The 18,624-nt window shown below is 44.6% G+C and overlaps 1 pseudogene; it reads right to left on the bottom strand.

Moving 5' to 3' along the window:
- Positions 1 to 3,029: 3,029 nt before the first annotated feature.
- LOC118662734 lies at positions 3,030 to 3,556 on the bottom strand (annotated as a pseudogene).
- Positions 3,557 to 18,624: the final 15,068 nt, after the last annotated feature.

Genomic DNA, 18,624 nt, shown 5'->3' with positions numbered 1-18,624 from the left:
CAGTTAGCTCTTCAGGTCACTGTTCTGGAGCTCATGGGATACCAAGGAACAGGAAGTCAGCCCTGAACATTGTCTCTTCTCTCATTCCTATAGATCTTCTCTACCCCCAATACTCAGATGTGGGTTTTTCAAGTCTAGGGATTAATCTGGACATACAGTTAAAAAAAAAAAAAAGGAGGCAGTATAGTTAAGAGACTAAGACATGAACAAAAGATCCTGGCTTTTGTCTAACTTTTCTTTCTGCTTGTGCCATCTTGGGCAAGTTGGTTGACATTTCTGAGTCTTGGATCTCTTATCTATATAATGACAGGGAGGGCGGATGATGTGAGCTGAGGCTCTTTCCATTTCTGACTTTCTAAGCTCCAGATGTAAATGTCATTCCCTTTGGTTGGCATTTAGAGAAGGGGACCATGGATTCTTTCTGAAATTTGTGGTTTATCATCACACCTATTGCAGCTGCAAGTATCAACAAGAAGCACCTATAGCAGTGATGACCAGATTGTGGAAAATAGGAGGGAAGAGATGGAAATATACTAACTGAAGTTTCAAGAAAAAGGAAGGGGGATCTCACATTTAAGATAAAACATCACACCAGGAACTTGTGGGCAACTCTGTGAACGGCAGAGGTACAAGGGCATGCGCACTGCTGAACTAGCAAATTTCTAACTCATCTATCACAGTAGGCTGGGCTTGCAGGCTTTATTTAGGTAAAACTCCCCATTGAGCTTCAACTCCCAGGGCCCAGTCTGACTCAGAGTTTCAGAATCTTGGCATGCAGAGCGATGAGTCATGGTGATGAAATTTCAAGAGAAAAAAACATTCTTAAAATTAGCTTTGAGACAGCCACTGGTTTTGCTTTTGCTCTGCAAGTGCCTTTTCCAGGTTATTTTAGTTGGTGTCCGCTGGTAAGGGGACCTGGAACAGTTGGGTGAACTCTACCTCTCGTTTGCCTGCCCTCAGCCCCTCAGACTCCCATCACTTCAGGGCCTCTCTGTGCTTGTTCCTTTCCAAGAAGCAAGCAAAGGACTGGGGCACTGACCTCAGGCCTGGTCTGACCTTCGTCCTTCCGCCTGTGATCTTGTTGTGGTTCCAAGTAGGGATGGGGTTCTCAGCAGAGCCCCAGGCTAAGGCTGGGCTGGCTTGGGCTCACCACCCCTGTGCTAGAAGTTCCACGACGGAACAAAGATGAAGTGTGAGGGTCTCCTCTTATCCAACCCCACAATCCCTCTGCCTCTGCACAGGCCCACTTTGTGCCTTTTGACCAAGTCTCCTCCCAGGGCAGGAAATCAAAGCTGACACTAAATTTGCAGTCAGAACATTTCCACAAAGAATGAGATGTGGATGAACAATTTCTCCACTGTTCCCTGTACAACAGAGGGTTCTGTTGAAATTGGGCAGGCGTGGCTCAGCTCCCATTTTTTATTTAGCCTGATGAGAGCTTGTTCTCTTCCATGTCTCCTTCCCTTCTTAGGGATGTGCTGTCTCGTGGGTATAACTGGGATTCCCCTGAACAAACCCAAGTGGGCAAGTAGCTACTCAGGTCTTCAGGGAGCATGATTGGAGCTACAAGTAGAATCTATGGGCACAGCCCAGCTGGTGAAATTTTGAGATCCAAAAAGTTATAAATGCAGGATGGGACAAAAAGTAGGTTTACAGTTGTTCATATGGAAAATAATGCAATAGTTAATAAATAATAATACAAGAATAAATTCTGTGTTTCATGTACTCACAGCCGTAAACCTACTTTTGCCCCACCCTGAAAATGTCTTCCTTTTGCCAAGTTCTTTTTATCATCATGCATACATTCATTTAACAAGAATTGACTGCATACCAACCACATGCCATCGCTGTGCTGATTTCAGAGAATATTACCATGAATAAGATACAGTTCCTGCCCGTAAGGAAATCATCTCTTAATGTGAGGAATACTGGTAAGCAATCAGTTGTAATACCAGGTGGCATACTATCATAGAGGCTGACACAAAATGTTGAGATGCAGAAAGAAGGAATGGAAAAGTCGGTATATGGTCAGGCTCCAAGAGAAAAGTAAAGATTTTTATTAGTAAAGATGTTTGAAAATAAACAAATGAAAAACAGGCAACACCTTTTCTGATTTATGTAACTAGCATGTTGAGTAAGTATGACTCATGGCATAATAGAAATTCGACGTTATTGTTGACTTCTCCTATCCTGATTTCTCTCTCTCTCTCTCTCTCTCTCTCTCTCTCTCTCTCTCTCTCTCTCTCTCTCCTTGCTGTTTCAGGTCAAAGCCATGGCTGGAAGGAGGAGTAAGAGGATAGGACAGCTTTGGCCTGAGCCTGGCCTTTGGCCAAAGAAAGCACCCTTTGGTGGACCAAGGCAAGACACTTCTCATGGGGTCAAATCCTGGGATTTTCCAAAGTCCCCTGCTGGGACCTGCAGTTCCCTTGACACTCATAGACATGACTCCATTTCTGCTGTGACTTGAGGCATGGGGGGAGGAGGCAGCACATCTTGTCTTCCTGCCAAAATCCCTTCACTCCTCCTGCAGGCACTTTTAGACAAAGTCTTTGATGACCCAACCACATGATGGTCCTCTTTCTGGTATGGCTCACATGTTGTGCACAGGAAACAATTGCATCCCTTCCTTAAAAACTCTGGGAGCACAATCCAAATCCACCCAGCACTCTCTCCTGGTTCCAGCACCTAGATAGCACATCACTCTCTCAGGCATGGCTAGGACACCAGGTCTCTGTGTCTCCCTCCTATGGGGACCATCTTTCAATGTTCTCCTGCAGCACCTCTAGCCTCCCCTGAAGGCAGAGAGAAGTAGCAGCTCTCTCCAAGGGAACCCCTTCTCCGTCCTCTCCCTGATGTTCTCTCTCTGACCTTTTTCCCTATTCTTGGTCTGGATGAAGGCCAAGACCAAAGGCACATGAACCTTTTCCCTTGAAAACCTACATCTTGGGGTGTGCTGTCATACTCATTTTTAAATCTTATATATTTTTTAAGCATCCAAAATCTTTTTAATGACAAAGTAGGATGTGGGGTTAGTTCTTGCAGCTGCGGCTGGCACGTTAGCCTCTCTGCACTCAAACCTCTGGCTTTTGGAGCATAGGTAGGGTTTGGTGTGTCTGTGAGGGGTTCCTGGGGCCTTGCTGAAGTGCCTTTCACCGCTTGGCCCTTTGGAGGGCCAGAGAGTAGGATGGTGCCACAGCCCTGTGGGAGTCCAGGGCCAGCTGGCTGAAGGTGAGGATCTTGCCCCGGTACAGCTGCTCACATGAAGTGCACACACCTTCAGTTGGGCACCTCCTGCATACACGTCATCAGGTATAGACCCTACAACCACAGCAGTTTTGCCCTCCCGGCCAGGCAGCTTCATCTTCCAGATCATCCAGGCAGCTGCTTGGTGCAAGTCATGAACAGCCTCTTCAGCATCACTTGGTTGATGGTGGGGTTGGTACGTATAACAAGAAACCTGTACAACTTGACCAGCAGCCTTAGGTAGATGTCCTGGCTCTTGGGGTTCTTGTGCCCCACCTTTCTGGTCCTTGTTGTGGTGGAAGTCCATGAGCATGATGACTCCTCCTGCTCCAGGTCAGAAAGTTCATTTTTGAATCTTGATGTTTATCATATTGGGATCTCAGGTGACCTGAGTGGCAAGAGAAATCTCATTCCAAGATCTCGTTATGTCGTAACAGCCTGTTCTGGGAATGGCATCTTCCAGGAGGCTCAACTGAGCTATGTCCTGCTTGAAAAAAGAGGCAGGGGACCGCTTGAGGACCCATTATTCCCAAGATCTAGTGTATGGTCCTCACCAGCTAAACTTTTGAGCCCAGCACATCACTAACTTTATGCCACCTCCATAGACATCTGTTCCTGGGATCTGAACAGTCAAATTCCAAGCCTTGTGTAAGACATGAAAACTGAGTCACACAGTGGTGACTCACCAGTGAGAGGCCACACAATGAGTCAGGCCTGGGACAAGCTTTTTAAACTGAATTCTCTAGACTGCTTCTAGAGAACCACCCTTACAGGGGAGAAGGCGCCAGGGCAAATGGGTGGGAATGCAGGTCAAGACGCCACACTCAGCATCTGAGAATGACGATGTATGTTGGCTTTTTGCACAGCTCATCTATTACAAAAAACTTTGGTTTTTTTGCAATTGATGCTAATGTTGTTTTGTAATTCCCAACCCAACTTACTGATAATAAATGCAATCACCACAGGCCTGCTGCCTGCCCTTGGTGACTCACCCTGGTCATTTCATTATCCTCTAGCAACGGCTTGCACTTCAGTGTTTATGAAACCCTGGATGCAGGACTGTCAGGGGAGGTGGTGTGATATAGAGCAATGGCTAAGAACACAGGCTTGCTTATTACACAAACCTGGCTTTGAAACCTGACATCACATTTGATGGCATCTTGGACAAGTCACTTGCTTAGTTTTTTCCATCATTAAAACAGAAATAATGGTGCGTTTGAAGAGTTGCATGGAGGAGTAAATGAGATGCCATTTATAAATGGCCCAGTATGTAGTACATGCTCTGTGATTGGAATAACATTATAATATTATTTATTGAGAATTTGTGTTGCCATTGATGATTGCTTTCCCTCACAATTTTGTTATTTGATTACAAATCACTTGGGGACAGAAAAAAAAATTTGTGCCAATATACAAAAAAAAAAAAAAATCAAACATCAGAAAAACTCTAAACCACTCACAGCACACACACTCCTCTAGAGAAGGGCCATAATTGGTCCATTTTATATCAGCAGGTCCTGGCAAAAAGTGTTTGGAGAGCAGTTACAAATAAATAAGAGGCCGAATAATATGTATGTTCACACTATGCATTATTGATTTGTGTCATGCATATTTGGACGTGTTCATTCATCAGGGAAGAATCTGTGTGTATAGCTCTGCACCAGACATCGTCTGAGACGCAACTTGGCTGTCCACACACAAAACAACAGAAAAGCAAGCACACCCTCCGGTGCAGAGGGACCAAGGCCATAAAGTGACCAGTGAGGTTAGGATGGTCCTGAAAAAATGTTTCTGCAGCAGAACCAGGAAGTGGGACTTGATAGAATTGGTGGAATCTACCAATAGGCAGGATTGGGGGGGGGGGGGAGGAGGCGGGGAGGAATCAGGAAATGGGAGAAGCCTGGAGGCCACACATACCAGACAATGGAGGGAGGGCAGTGAGGCCACTGGCCTGCCTGCCTGACTGGGTCGGGAGGAGTTTGTGAGAGCTGAGGGGGAAAAGCGAAGACCTCGGAGAGAGACCATTTTCACCGTTGGAGACTGTTTTGCTGCCGTGCTGAGGCCCTGGGGTCAGCTTTCTCCTCCTGGGAGAGGAGCAAGCTTGCTTGGCCCCTTGCTGAGGGGCCTGAGAGGGACAAGACAGGGTGGGATAGATGGGGCTATTGATCAAGGTTTTATGACCTTGGCCCAATCATTTCCCCGCTCTGAGCCTGAATCCCCTCATCCATGAAATAAGGGGGTGGACCTGAGCTGATGTTCTCACAGGTTAGTGTGTAGATGAGTCTCTGAGAGAATGTGTCTAAAATGCAGAATTTTGCCCCCCCCCCCCCCCCCAGATATGTCTTCCTAGATTGGAGTGCATTTCATACGCGCTCCCAGATGATTCTAGGAAATGCAGGTCTAGAGGAAAACGTCACAACCTTCTTTGAATGTGAGGATGCCCTTTTTTACATCAAAAAATGTTGTAAATGTTCACTACACAAATGTAAATGGATTTTTATGTTGGTTGTTTGAGAAAATAGTAACAACTGAAAACTATAATAAATTCAGTAACATTTTGAGATGCATTTGTAGTTTGTTCATCTCAACAAGGGCATGAATGTTTGGAAATAGTATTATATGGGATGGGGATGTACTATTTATTCAGAATCTAGACAATGTTTGGATTCGAGTATTATAATCTACAGATACTCAGGTATATAGCTCACAAATTGAAAGCCACTGGCCTAAATTATCTGTAAATCCCCTTCTCAAACTAATAATCTACAATTCTAATCCAAGGCCTTATGGCTCATTGGCTAAATACTGGGTTTTTTTTTGCCTGTCCAAAAGAAACCTAATAAGGAATCTTGGTTGAGCAAGAACCACGGCTTCAAGTAATCCTGGCAAAGGGGGAAAAAAGGAAGTAACTTTGTTCCTTTTCCCCATACATCCATTTTTATCCACTGATTTGCAAGAGGGCTGGGGAGTTCAATAAGAGATGAAAAAAAAAGGGGGACTTGAATCTTATTTTCCTGTGAGGTTTAAATACAATACATAGTACCATCAGATAAGAACCAGTTTTGCCAAGAGGAATTATGGATTCTCCTGAACTGAATCATCCATCACAAAAGAGGGGCTCTGCAGGCAGCCAGACCTGCACAGCCAGGGCTGGAGGGAAGCCACGCCTCCAGATCTACTCTTGTGACCTGACCCTTAGAACTTGGCTGCCCCTCCCTTCCACGATGCACAGCTGGAAGAGGAATCTTTTAAACAGGTCTTTTACTTAACACACCACCTCTGAGTGGCTGGAGCTGTGGAGCCCTGGCTGAGAGTGATGCATAGAAGCTTTCTCTTTCTCTCTTCATGAGGGTGGGGCGGCACCTGGCCTCAGGCAGCAGCTGCAGTGTTTGGCAAGAAACCAGCACCAGCACTGATTCTTGGAAACATGTGAGCATTCTGGGCTCCTCAGAAATATTTCGGAGGGGTTTATGTCAAAGACTGGTCTTCGTACGTTCAAGTGCTAGAAATTTGGGTAGCACACATAAATGTGATGCCTTGGTGATGTCAGGGATGTTCAGATCATCTCTCTATATAAAGGGCTAATATGCTAAATGTCCCTCCACCCGTCCGACTGGTCGCTATTACATGCACTGACCACTGGGGCAGAGGCTCAACACAGGAGGTGCTGTGAGGCACACAGAGAAATGTCACCATGGACCTGGTGCCCACAAAGCAACACTCAGCTTCTCCCAAGTGGGACACAGGCCCTGCCACCACCCCGGAGCAACAGCCCACCAAATCACAGCCAATGCTGCTGAGACCCCATGGCACAAAATGTGGTCCACAGCTCAGCCTGGCCTGGAAACGGTCACTGTGGGCATCTGATAATGGCATCACATAGCAACGCCCAGCTTCCTCTCCCTAGCGACTAGGCTCCTTACAGTTTCTTCAGCTCAAGAACATGACTTGCTTTATAGCCAGGTGGGAACATTTTACACTTTAACCAAATGTCTCTGAAGGGTTTTCCCATGCCTCATCTCATTTGATCCTCACAGATGTCCTGGAGTAGGTAGATAGGAGACTTGGTGGAATCCTATTTTATTTTCATTAACCGGAAAATAGAGACTTAGTTTAGAAACTTGACCTGACTGAAAAGAAGTAAGAAATGGTGGACCTTAAAAATGACTTCAGATTTTCTCACTGCACAGAATATAGTCAAACACTGCTGCAGTTAAATATTTTACCCTTTGTTCTCCCTGCATGATCTACAATCATAATCTGCTTTGTGTTGATATTTACTGCTGTGTTGCTGGCAATTACCTGAAAGAGAAGTTGGGGTGCTTCACTGGGCTGGAAATAGTTTAGCTACTGTAAGTCAGAAAGCAAGTCTAATTAAGCAAGTTTATCTATATATATAAAGCTCTTGCTGGCACCAATGGCATGCATGTGTGTTGTTGTTTTTTTTAATTTTGTTTTATTGCTTAAAGTATTACAAAGAGTGTTACATATGTCTCCTTCCCCCCCCCCGCCCCCCCCCTTGACCTTTCTCCGGCCTCCCCTACCCCCCAGTGTCTTGTGTTCATTGGTTATGCTTATACACATGCATACAAGTCCTTCAGTTGCTCTCTTACCACCACCCCCAACACTCCCTGGCCTTCCCACTGTAGTTGGGCAGTCCGTTCGATATTGCTCTGCCTCTGTATCTATTTTTGTTCATCAGTTTATAATGGTCTTTATTATCCATAAATGAGTGAGATCATGTGGTATTTTCTTTCATTGACTGGCTTATTTCACTTAGCATAATGCTCTGCAGTTCCATCCATGCTGTTGCAAATGGTAAGAATTCCTTCTTTTTTACCGCAGCATAGTATTCCATTGTGTAGATGTACCGCAGTTTTCTAATTCATTCATCTGCTGATGGGCACTTAGGCTGTTTCCAAATCTTAGCTATAGTAAATTGTGCTGCTATGAACATAGGGATGCATATATCCTTTCTGATTGGTGTTTCTGGTTTCTTGGGAGCATGCAAGTGTTTTGATCTCTCATTGTCAATCATGAATTTGGTTGATATTTCTATTATAGAGAAAGGGAAAATAGCAATATCAAAATATTTCTTCTAATTAATTTCCTTTCAATGTGCATGAATTTGTGCACTGGGCCACTAGTAGAGATATAAGGTTGGGAGCAAAGTTCATCAAAAGGCTGTGACTTTGTTCTTTAGGTTCCTTTTGGTTTAATGGTTGTTCACTATGATAGTAATTGGACTCAGAAACAAAAGCCTGGTTCTCATGCCAGCCGTCAAGGCACCCATAGCTGCTACCTCTTTTTATGTCACTCATTCTCAGTTCAGGTGATGGAGGGATATTCAAGTGAACCTCCCCTCTCTAACGCCCATGACCTCTGCAGATGGCTTCTGGTTCCCTGGGTAACGACTGGTGTTTAGCTTCAGAGCTGCAGGAGAGACATTGGGGATTGATGGCTGTAGACTCCACTGAGCTCAGAGGCATCCTCTCTTTCACTCTGCCAGCTGGGGCCCACCCAGGCTTTTGGTGAGGGTAACTACAAAATGTGTGCTGTGGCTGCCCAGAGTACTCTTAAATTCCTGCCACAGAGATGTCAGGGAGGCAGCACACAATTGATATAATGCAGATTCTGGAACCTGAAAGATGTGGCTCTGAATCCCAATTCTGACACTGACCAGCCGTGCAGACTTGCAGAAATCACTTAACCTCTCTGAGCTTGGTTTCATCATCTGTAAACTAGACTTGATAACCCCTACTTTACAGGGTTGTTATGAGGCTCAGCAATTTTGTATTTTAGGTGCCTGGCACAGTTATTGCTGGGGAATGTGATGGTGTTAGGATACCAGACAGGGACATGTATTACAGAGCCTGCACCACCCAACGTGTCTATATTCCTTCATTCCCATTGTGCTAGGCAGCATCTTGGCACTTGGATATAAAGATGCATGAGACTCACCTCCCATTTCGTTTCCCCTCCCTCATGCTGGGAGCCCAATCCAGGGACTGATCAGTCTCCTTCCTGGTGGCACAGACTGGGTATAACCCTTTCTGCCTCTGAGTAGGGCCCATTCTGGATGCCTCAGACTCAGGTTGTCCTAAGAATTAAGGCAACATGGCCATGGGACATAAACAACAGATTGGTGTGGGGCTGGGAAGCCATCAGCAGAAATGTGAGAACAAGATCTTGGTTGAATAGTTGTGGCCAATATTCTTGAAACATCCTTCTCTGTCCTTAGTGTGAGGAGGAGGAGGAGTTATCACTCCAGATCGTGAAGGTGGAAAAATCCGATCCTCATTGGGGGGCACTGTGTGCAGAGGGACTAGCCTTTCCTGGCAATCCAGGCTGAGATCAGATCTTTCCAGCACTCACAACCAGGCTCTGGGCACCAGAGGGGCTGCCAATTGTTACTAGAAACCACTAGATCTTTCTACCCTCTCTTCCAGGCAAAGGCATGCTTGTCCATGTAGAAAGCGAATACTCCTCCTCCTCATAGCCACTTTTATGGAACACCTATTCACTAGACATTGGGCTAAGAGCCACCAACATTCAGAATCAATCTTCTCCCTGGTCTGAACTTCATTCTCCCTCACCTGATTTCTTGATGAATCTTTTATTGAGAAAATAGATCCCATCAGACAAGTGTGTATCACTCACTGCAGAAGTCAAAGTCCAACCAGAAAACAGCTAAGTATTTAAAACAGAGGGGATCTAATTCCAGAAAGTGGCTACGGAAGAGAAAGAAGAAGGAAGACACCACACAGGAGGTGATGAGGCCACCCAGAGATGTGGAATTAGAAGGGGGAAGGGAGGAGGCGGCGTTCCCCAAGCCGAGGTGCTGGTCTCACTTGTTGAACCCAGACCACGGTGGACATGCCTGAAGGAAGCTGGTGCCAAGGAGGGGAAGTGGCTGCTCTGAACATTTCACCCAAAAAAGGAGGGAGAAGGAATACCCCTGCTTCTCCCTTCCTCCTACCCTACAATCTCCCATCAGGAGCTCCCACTGACTACACCCAGATGGAGGCCAGCTGATACGGGAGCTGGGAAATGCAGACTGTGTGCCATGCCACATAGAATCAAGCAGAGGGAAGGCATGGTGCCGGGGTTTTATCTGCCTTTACTAGGGTTCAGGAATCTGGAGAAGGGGTTGCAACATAAATTAATAAAGAGACTAGACATGAAATATAAATTTGGGAGGCATTTTTGGGGAGCCAGGGGAGGCTTAGCTTTAGTAACTAAGCTCTCTGAATCTCTATACCCAGGGCTTTTTAGTCACACATTTTGCCCTATAGCAAAGCAGATATACATATCAAAGGTAAGGTTTGGTAAACAGTAAATGATATCAGGTTGGGGGAACTGCCTTCAGCTGTCTGGCAGCAGGCAATAATATATGCAGATCTTCAGCTCTGCTGAAGCCCCAAGGTTCATCAGCCTTTTGATGGACTTCTTGCATTTTATTATGCCCTGATGGAATTTGCTTCCAGCACATGGAACACCATCAAGGGCAAGCTGACCCGGGACAGGAGCATTCACATCTATATATATAAAAGCCTAAGCGACCAAATGACCAAATGACTAAATGACCTGGTTGACTGGTCGCTATGACATGCACTGACCACCACGGGGCAGACGCTCAATGCAGGAGCTGCCCCTGGTGGCCAGTGCACTCCCACACCCAACCTCCTGCAGCCTGCCAACCTCCAGAGGACCCTGCCCTAAGCCGACCAACCACCCATGCCCCCTCAGGCCAACCCCCATCACCCCTGATCATTGGCCAGGCTGAGGGATCCCACCTGTGCACGAATTCGTGCACTGGGCCTCTAGTTACTTTATATAGTCCATACATAAGCAGTCACCCACGCAGGTCAGAATTACTGTTATCCCATTTTCCTGATGAGGAAATTAAGGTTTCAAAGAGTTCAAAAAGATTGCCCCTGGGCCCTGAATGCAGACACATTTGGGCATCTGACCCAGTTTAAGTTCTGCCCAAGATTTAAATTCTTAAATCTTGTTTTCTCTCCTGATGGGAGAGCTGGGTAAGCTTTTATGAAAGTTAGCCAAATATATCTTTAGAGTAAATAAGAGGTTTTTAATTTAATTTTTGAAAACCACAATTAATGGGAAATGCATGCATTCCAAAGAGCCATCAGCTAACTAAAACCAGCCGGTGGCCTGTTGGAGCTTGACAGCTGGTCAGCCTTGGAGAATAAGTGCAGGGCCTCCAGGGACCAAACTGTAGCGAGGATGGAATGCCATCAGGGTCAGCTCTGTGTCCGGCCAACACTACCCGAGCTCTCACCAAGTCATATGAACATTTCTGCCCATGTCCCTGCCTGGCAACATTGCTCTGGGGTTCCCACAGCTGTGTTAGTGGTCCACGAAGCTACATGATACCACAAGCCCCTTCCGCCTGGAAGCCTTCTCTGACCCCCACGTCAGGCCATTGAGATCCCTCTCCTCTCCCCTCAGCATTCTGGGCTGCCCTGATCATGGAAACTGATGCAACACTGCTTTGTCATGGTCCACGTTCTCATTTACTGCCCCAGTGGGTTGTGAGCCCCGCCAGAGTACGGCCCTGGATTTGCCCTGTGCTGAGCACAGCACGGAACACATGGTAGACATGCAATGGAAACTTGAGAAATGAATGAGCAAAGAGACATGTAAGAACCAAGGATATTCTTAGCAGCGTGGTTCACCGGAAAGAATGTGCAGTCAAGTGTCCACTCAACTTAGAATTCATCCCAGGTATGCTCCTCACACAATGTGAAATCTTGGTAATCACTTGAATTCTATAGTCTAGTGTTTTTTCTAAAAAATGTGATTTAATGTTACCTTCTTTACCGGGTTACTGTGGCTGCTGTTTAAAGAAAGCCTTGCTCAATAACTATCATTTATATTCTCCCGCGATATTTTAAGAGAGTAAATCCTCACTTGACATTGATAGGTTTGGCAACTTTTAGCAAAACAAGTAAAAAAGGATATTAATTTTACCATAGGCTAATTGATATAAACAAGAGTTAAGTTCCTGTGGCATTTCATCAAGTTATAACAACATGACTTTGAATGAAACAATGTTGTTTGAGCACCTCTTCTTCCCTAAAATGATTATGGATAACCATTACGGGTAACAGAATTAACCATTAGCACATGATACTGAACTTCTGCTTTAGTGGACAATCTTATTAATATAATGATGCAATATGGATTGGCTACTTACTGTGCAATAGTCAGTGTTGCAAAATGGCTAAGAGTGTGGGCTTGTAGTCAGATTGCCTGGATTGGATTCTGGTTCTGTCTTAACTTCATCTGTAAAATAGGCATGATAATCTTACCCATGTAATCATATAATCAGAAAGTACCTGGCTTAGAGTCAGCATTCAAGAAAGATTAAGTAGCATCATTCTTATAAACCAAGCAATTTCCCAAATATTTTCCTCTCATGATCTCATTCAATCTTCACAACAGCGTTATCAAGTAGCTATTGTCATTCCCATTTAACAGAGGAAGAAACCCTCTCAGGGCACTTATGTAGCTTCCCAAAGGTTAGCCAAGTCGGTTATTGGCAGAGCTCACAGCTCTAGCCATTAGCTAAACTGCCTCCTCTTTACTCTTTTTTTATTTTTAATATATTTTTATTGATTTCAGAGACGAAGGGAGAGGGAGAGAGAGATAGAAACATCAATGATGAGAATCATTGATTGGCTGCCTCCTGCACGCCCCACACTGGGGATCGAGCTGGCAGCCCAGGCATATGCCCTTGACCAGGAATTGAACCGTGATCTCCTAGTTCAGAAGTGGATGCTCAACCACTGAACCATGCTGACTGGGCTCCTCTTTGCTCTTTAAAGTAAAGATAGATTTGATGAATTTTTATAAACGGCCACAATTGTTTTTGTTCAATCATAATAATAGGAATAATAATAATCCCTTAAAATTATGTAGAATATTACAGCTTACAAACTGCTTTCTCATGTGAGCCTCACATTAGAATGCTGTAATGTGTATTTGTTTGAAAATATTTAATTCTTCAAAAGAATAAAACATATTAGAGAAATGAAATTCATAAAAATATATAAAAATGATGTCTATTTTCATTTATTACAGCTATGAATATTATAGCACATGTATATTTAACATAGAAAGGGATGGAAGGACTAAGAGATACATAATATTTATGAGGCAACATTATAATGACACCTGTGCCCTGAATATATGTATGCATGAGACCGATGAGGCACTAAATATTCTGGGTGCACTAAATATACAAAGGCAATCAATATTCATGAGGCCTTGATTCAGCCATACACTGCGGACACCCATCTGGCTCCATGTGTCCTCGGCCAGCTCTAGGCTGCAGCTCATGGCTGCTCAGCAGGCTCATTGGCAAACTACAGCTATAGGCCTGGTTTTCTCCTCCCCGTGTTTCCCCAATATAGCAAGTGTGTGTTCTTGGCCAGGCAATCTCCATCTGCAGACTCCTGAGCTTGAACCTCAACTCTGGTTCTGTAACCAAACCATCAGTGGAGTAGGCCGGTGTGGCCAAGAGAGACAACCCAGGATTCAGGTAGTGTAGACCTTCCAGCCCACTCGCACCCTGTCACAGAGTGCTAATGCATTTCACCTGCTTCTCACTGTGTGTTTTTAATTAATTTATAACCTGTGTGATGTAAGCATTTTAATTTGGTTAGTGGGCCTTTGCTGTTCTGTGACCTCTGGTAGGAAGTACCACCTTGCCAGGTGTGACCTTTGGAAGCTACCATTGCATCAAGGTAATTTCCCATGTGATAAATGGTGGGAGGTAGAGAGTCAAGATCCCTCATTATAGATGAAATTAAGAAACATAAAGGGTATGTAATTTGTCCAAGGACACACAGCTATTAAGTGGATTAATTGGAATTCACACACAGGTTTCTCCAACTCCAAGCCTAGTTCTTTTTATTCTAAACAAGATCCTCATGCCAAAAACAGATCAGAAGGTACTATAAAAAATGAATTGGATTTCTTTATTGGGCCTTGAAAGGCAGGAAAGAGGAATTTCAAGGCTGTTCTGAGCAGTGGTGTCTGGGCAGAACAAGATGTCACTTTAGCAAAAGCCTTATTTTGATTGAGCCACACTCACTGGGCATGCCCATGCTTGGAATGTCCTTCAAAGGGGTTTCAGATTTACAGTCAGCCTTCCTCTGTTCCTCATGAATTCTGTAAACACTGTCTCCTTATGGGCAAGGTCCCAACCAACAGACACGTCGAGACTCTGGCACTGTTAGGAATTAAGTCCAGAAAAAGGGAAGGCTTGAGCCAGAAAGTGTTCCATTGTCTTCATGTCCTTCCTAAAGCTGGATTCCTTGCCAGACAATGTCACCCTCAAAGATTTGGCTGGTGTGTTTACCCTGGCTCTTTTAACTGTTGACTCTTGGATAGACTCTAGGTTGGCTTGGATATAAAACCTGCTTTCTCTAAATTAATATTTAACTCGAATAAGCACTTTTTGGTCTTCCTCCCAGTCCCTGCTTTACTACCTTTCAAACCATGTGCACACTGTGGGCTGTGACCAAGGCCTTCTAGAGAGGGAAGGCTGTCTAGGATGGGCAGGACCAGACACCCGATTTCATTTGTGTCAATGCTCAAGCTCTTGCAGAAACATCAGTCTTTTCAGAGGAGGAAATGGGTCAGCTTCCACAGAATCTTGCAAATAATTTTTAGTAATCATTAGGTTCCCAACTGTGTAACTTTTCTGCACATTTACACTGGCTTTGCTCTTGTTTCCATTTCATTCTAGCCATATGACCCCTTCAATTGCTCACCAAATCACTAGGTTAGAAAAACACCACAATAATGACAGCTCATGGTTATGAAGCACTGTAGCTATTAACATGGAAAATAAACACAATACAATCCTGTGTATGGTATTTTAAACTATAATTTTATGCATGTGTGCAGGTATACATATAAACAAGAAGGGAGGAGAAGTAATGAAATGCTTAAACATACTTATGCAGGAATCATAGATAATTGTACTTGATTTTTTGATAACTCTCTGTATCCCTTAAATTCTTATAATCATCTTTAATTGGGTTTAGTATTTCTTTTTTAAAAAAGCTTTTTTATTTCCATTTTTAATAGAAATAAAAATACTTGACAAGGTCTTTAATGTTACCAGGGAGCTTTTCAAAAGCTAAACAACCTCAGCTGAACTACATAACAGCCCTGGGAAGTCAGTATCATCTTTATATCCACTTTATAGATGGCTCAGTCTGTTGTGTGCAAGGTTACACAGCTACCAACTAGTAAAACTGAGAGGCAAAGACAGATGTTTTTGACGTCAAAGCCCATGTACTTTCCACTCTGCCATAGCTGCTCTCTGTAAGCACTTTCATCATGTGTCCTGGTTTCCATCAGCAAGGCTCTGTGGCATGGCACTCCACGGAGGTGGAAATCCTGCCCCCCAGGAACTCACAGTCCCAGCTGCTCATTAGATTCACCGGGGGCCGGTTTTAAATCTTTCTATGCCTGGGCCGTATGTCAGCTGTTCTTTAAAACTCCTCAGATGATTCCAATGTGCAGCCAAGATGAGGACAACTGATCTACCAAGAGCTGGCACACCCATGCACAGATCCCATGAGAGACAATAGGTACTCGATTATGACTATTCCCTGCTTTGTATCCAGTTAGTTGCTTCCTGGCACTTAATGGGTCTTTGGCATCTGGATCTCTTTGCATGGATGTCATGAGGATTGAAGACTATACATTCGAGACTATAAACTATAAACAGTTTTTAATGTTTACCTTAAAATTAGTTAAAAATAGCTTTTCATCCTCTAATTGCACATGTAGCTAGGCAGTACTGTGTAGCAAAGAGAACTCTAGACCTGAGACTCTGAAGAGAGACTTAGCCCTGACTCAGGCTGTAAGAAACTCTGCTTTGGGACCAGTCATTTCTTTCTGGGTCTCGGTTTCTTCCTCTATAAAAGGATTGAATTAGATGCTGCCTTACAGCCCCTCCAGCTCAAATTTCCTGTGATTCTCTATCATGTAACCCCAGATTGCTAACAAAGCAGGTAGTCTGAGACAGATAATGAACTTAAAACCTCTCATTTTCAGTTCTCTATTACTACATTACAAATCACCTCAAAACTTAGTGGCTTAAAACAATGGTGTATTTTATTTTTTCTGATTATGTAGAATGACTGGGAGGTTCTTCTGCTGGTTTTGCCTGGCCTCCCAGGTGCAGCTGCAGGCAGAGGGAGCTCAGCTGAACCTGTAACACCACTCAACTGGTGGTGCTGGCTGTGGGCTGGAGAGCCTTGGTTCTGTTCCACATGACCTCTCATCCTCCAGGATAGCCCGGACTTCCTCCTAACCCGGAATTCCAAGAGGGTCAGAGTGGAAGCTGCAAAGCCTCCTGAGGTCTAGGCTCTGGAACTCTCACAGTGTCACTTCAGCCATAAGCTGTTAGTCAAAGTAAGACACAGGATTATCCCAGATTCAGAAAAAATAAAAAGGGGGTGAAGCAATGGACTCCATCGCTTGATGAGGAAAGCAGCAATGACAAGTTGCAAAGAGGCGTAGACACAGGGAGATGTGATTCATTGATGGTCATTATTATAATGATCCTCCATGCTGTTTTGCCTCGAGATGCCACATAATGCAGTGGTGAAGAGGAGTCTTTGGATTCACACTCTCTGGGTTTAAATCCTGCTGCTGCCATTTACTTGTGGTACAGAACAAGGGACTTAAATCGCTCTGTGCCTGTTTCCTCATTGGTAATTCGAGAACAATAATAGTGCCCACCTCATGGGGTGAACTTGATAAAAAAAAATGTGATCATGTCTGCAAAGCCCCCAACACACAGTAAATGTGTCCTAAGAGCTCTCTGCTCTTATTACTGGCTCTGATTTTCTGCCGGAAGTGAGGGAGCTGCTTTATTCCATATAAAGGCACCAACCCTTACCTTCCTCCTTCCCGACATTACCCTGGTGAGACTGCGGCCCCTTGTTGCAAACCCGGGGGGTTAAAATTAATGAGCTACGGGTTATTATTTAGCTCATTCACACACAAGCATCTCTTTCCATGAAAGACTCAGCCCTGGACACTGATCTTTAAACAAGGAATGTGACTTATGGCCTCAGTGGGAGGAGTGAGCTCTGGCATGAATGGCTCTTGTTGTTCCCCGGTAGCCCCCGGCTCCCACGGCCTGGCTGAGCATGGTTCAGGTGAGTGGGATGTCAGCCCCCACCTGCACACAGCATGCCACTGCTTGCTGGTCTTGACTCCCACCTGGACTCATCTAACCGAGGGTTGGAGGGGCGCTCAGGTCACTGGTGTGGTCCAACCTGTTAAGTGCCTGAGGTATACCTACTCCCTAGGTCAAGCCTTACCTGTGACTTGTTCTCTGGAATAAATGTCCTAAACTCTCCCCAAGGTAGTCCAACCATACTCAGCAGTCTGACTCCGGGCTTTGGAGTCGGACAGACATGGGTTCAAATCCCTATGCTGACCCCTCCTTGCGTCATGACTTAGTGCTAGTGAGAAAACCTCACTGAGCCTCAGTTGTTTCCTCTGTAAAATGTGAACCTACCTAACAAGGTTGCTATAAAGGTTAGAAATAAGTATATAAAACACCCAGCACAGAGTCTGGATATTAGTAGAAGTAAACTAAATAATTTGTACAAAGTGCCCAAGAGCTCAAGTCCTCAAAAAAATGTTACTTCCCTGTCAGTATTAGGGTGAATCTAAACCTGGAGAAAGAGATATATTCATTTATTCATTTATTCAACAAACCACTGCTTATCCTGCAGCGAATGACAGATATACCAAATTCCAATCTGGAAGCTCCAGGAAGGCAGGAAACTGTCTTTTTGCCACTCATTGTTTAAATGCATCTAATACAGTGCCTGAAAACACAAGTGTGGAGTAAGTGTTTGTTGAAGGAAAGATGAGCTAGTCTCTGCCATCACTGAGCTTGGATTTAAAGGGAAGATGGTGACTATACATAAAAAAACTCTAGTTCCAGGTTGATTGATTCAAGTGATCAGAGAGGAGAAAGGGCTGTTGAAGAAATTACATCTGCTGAGCTCTCAGAGAAGGCTTCACAAGGAGCATTTAGAATGTGCTTTGAGGAAAGGAAAGGATTTTAAAGTACAACATAGGAAAGAAGATTGAGCACAAAAAGGAGAACCAAGTTGGGAAAAAGGGGGAAGGGGGAAGGAAGGGAAGAGGGAAGAAGAGGGGAGAGAGAGAGAGAGAGAGGGGAGAAGAGGTGAGAGAGAGAGGAGGACACGAGAGACACAGGATAGTAAGAGGCGGAGAGAGAAAAGAAGAAGAGGAGGAGAGAGAAGGGAGGACGCAGAGACGGGAGAGAGAAGAGAGAGAGAAAGAGAG

Source organism: Myotis myotis, unplaced genomic scaffold, assembly GCF_014108235.1.
Source record: "Myotis myotis isolate mMyoMyo1 unplaced genomic scaffold, mMyoMyo1.p scaffold_m19_p_10, whole genome shotgun sequence".
Lineage (NCBI taxonomy): Eukaryota > Metazoa > Chordata > Mammalia > Chiroptera > Vespertilionidae > Myotis > Myotis myotis.
Note: the sequence above shows the minus strand (reverse complement) of the source record. Positions and strands in the feature narration are given on the sequence as shown.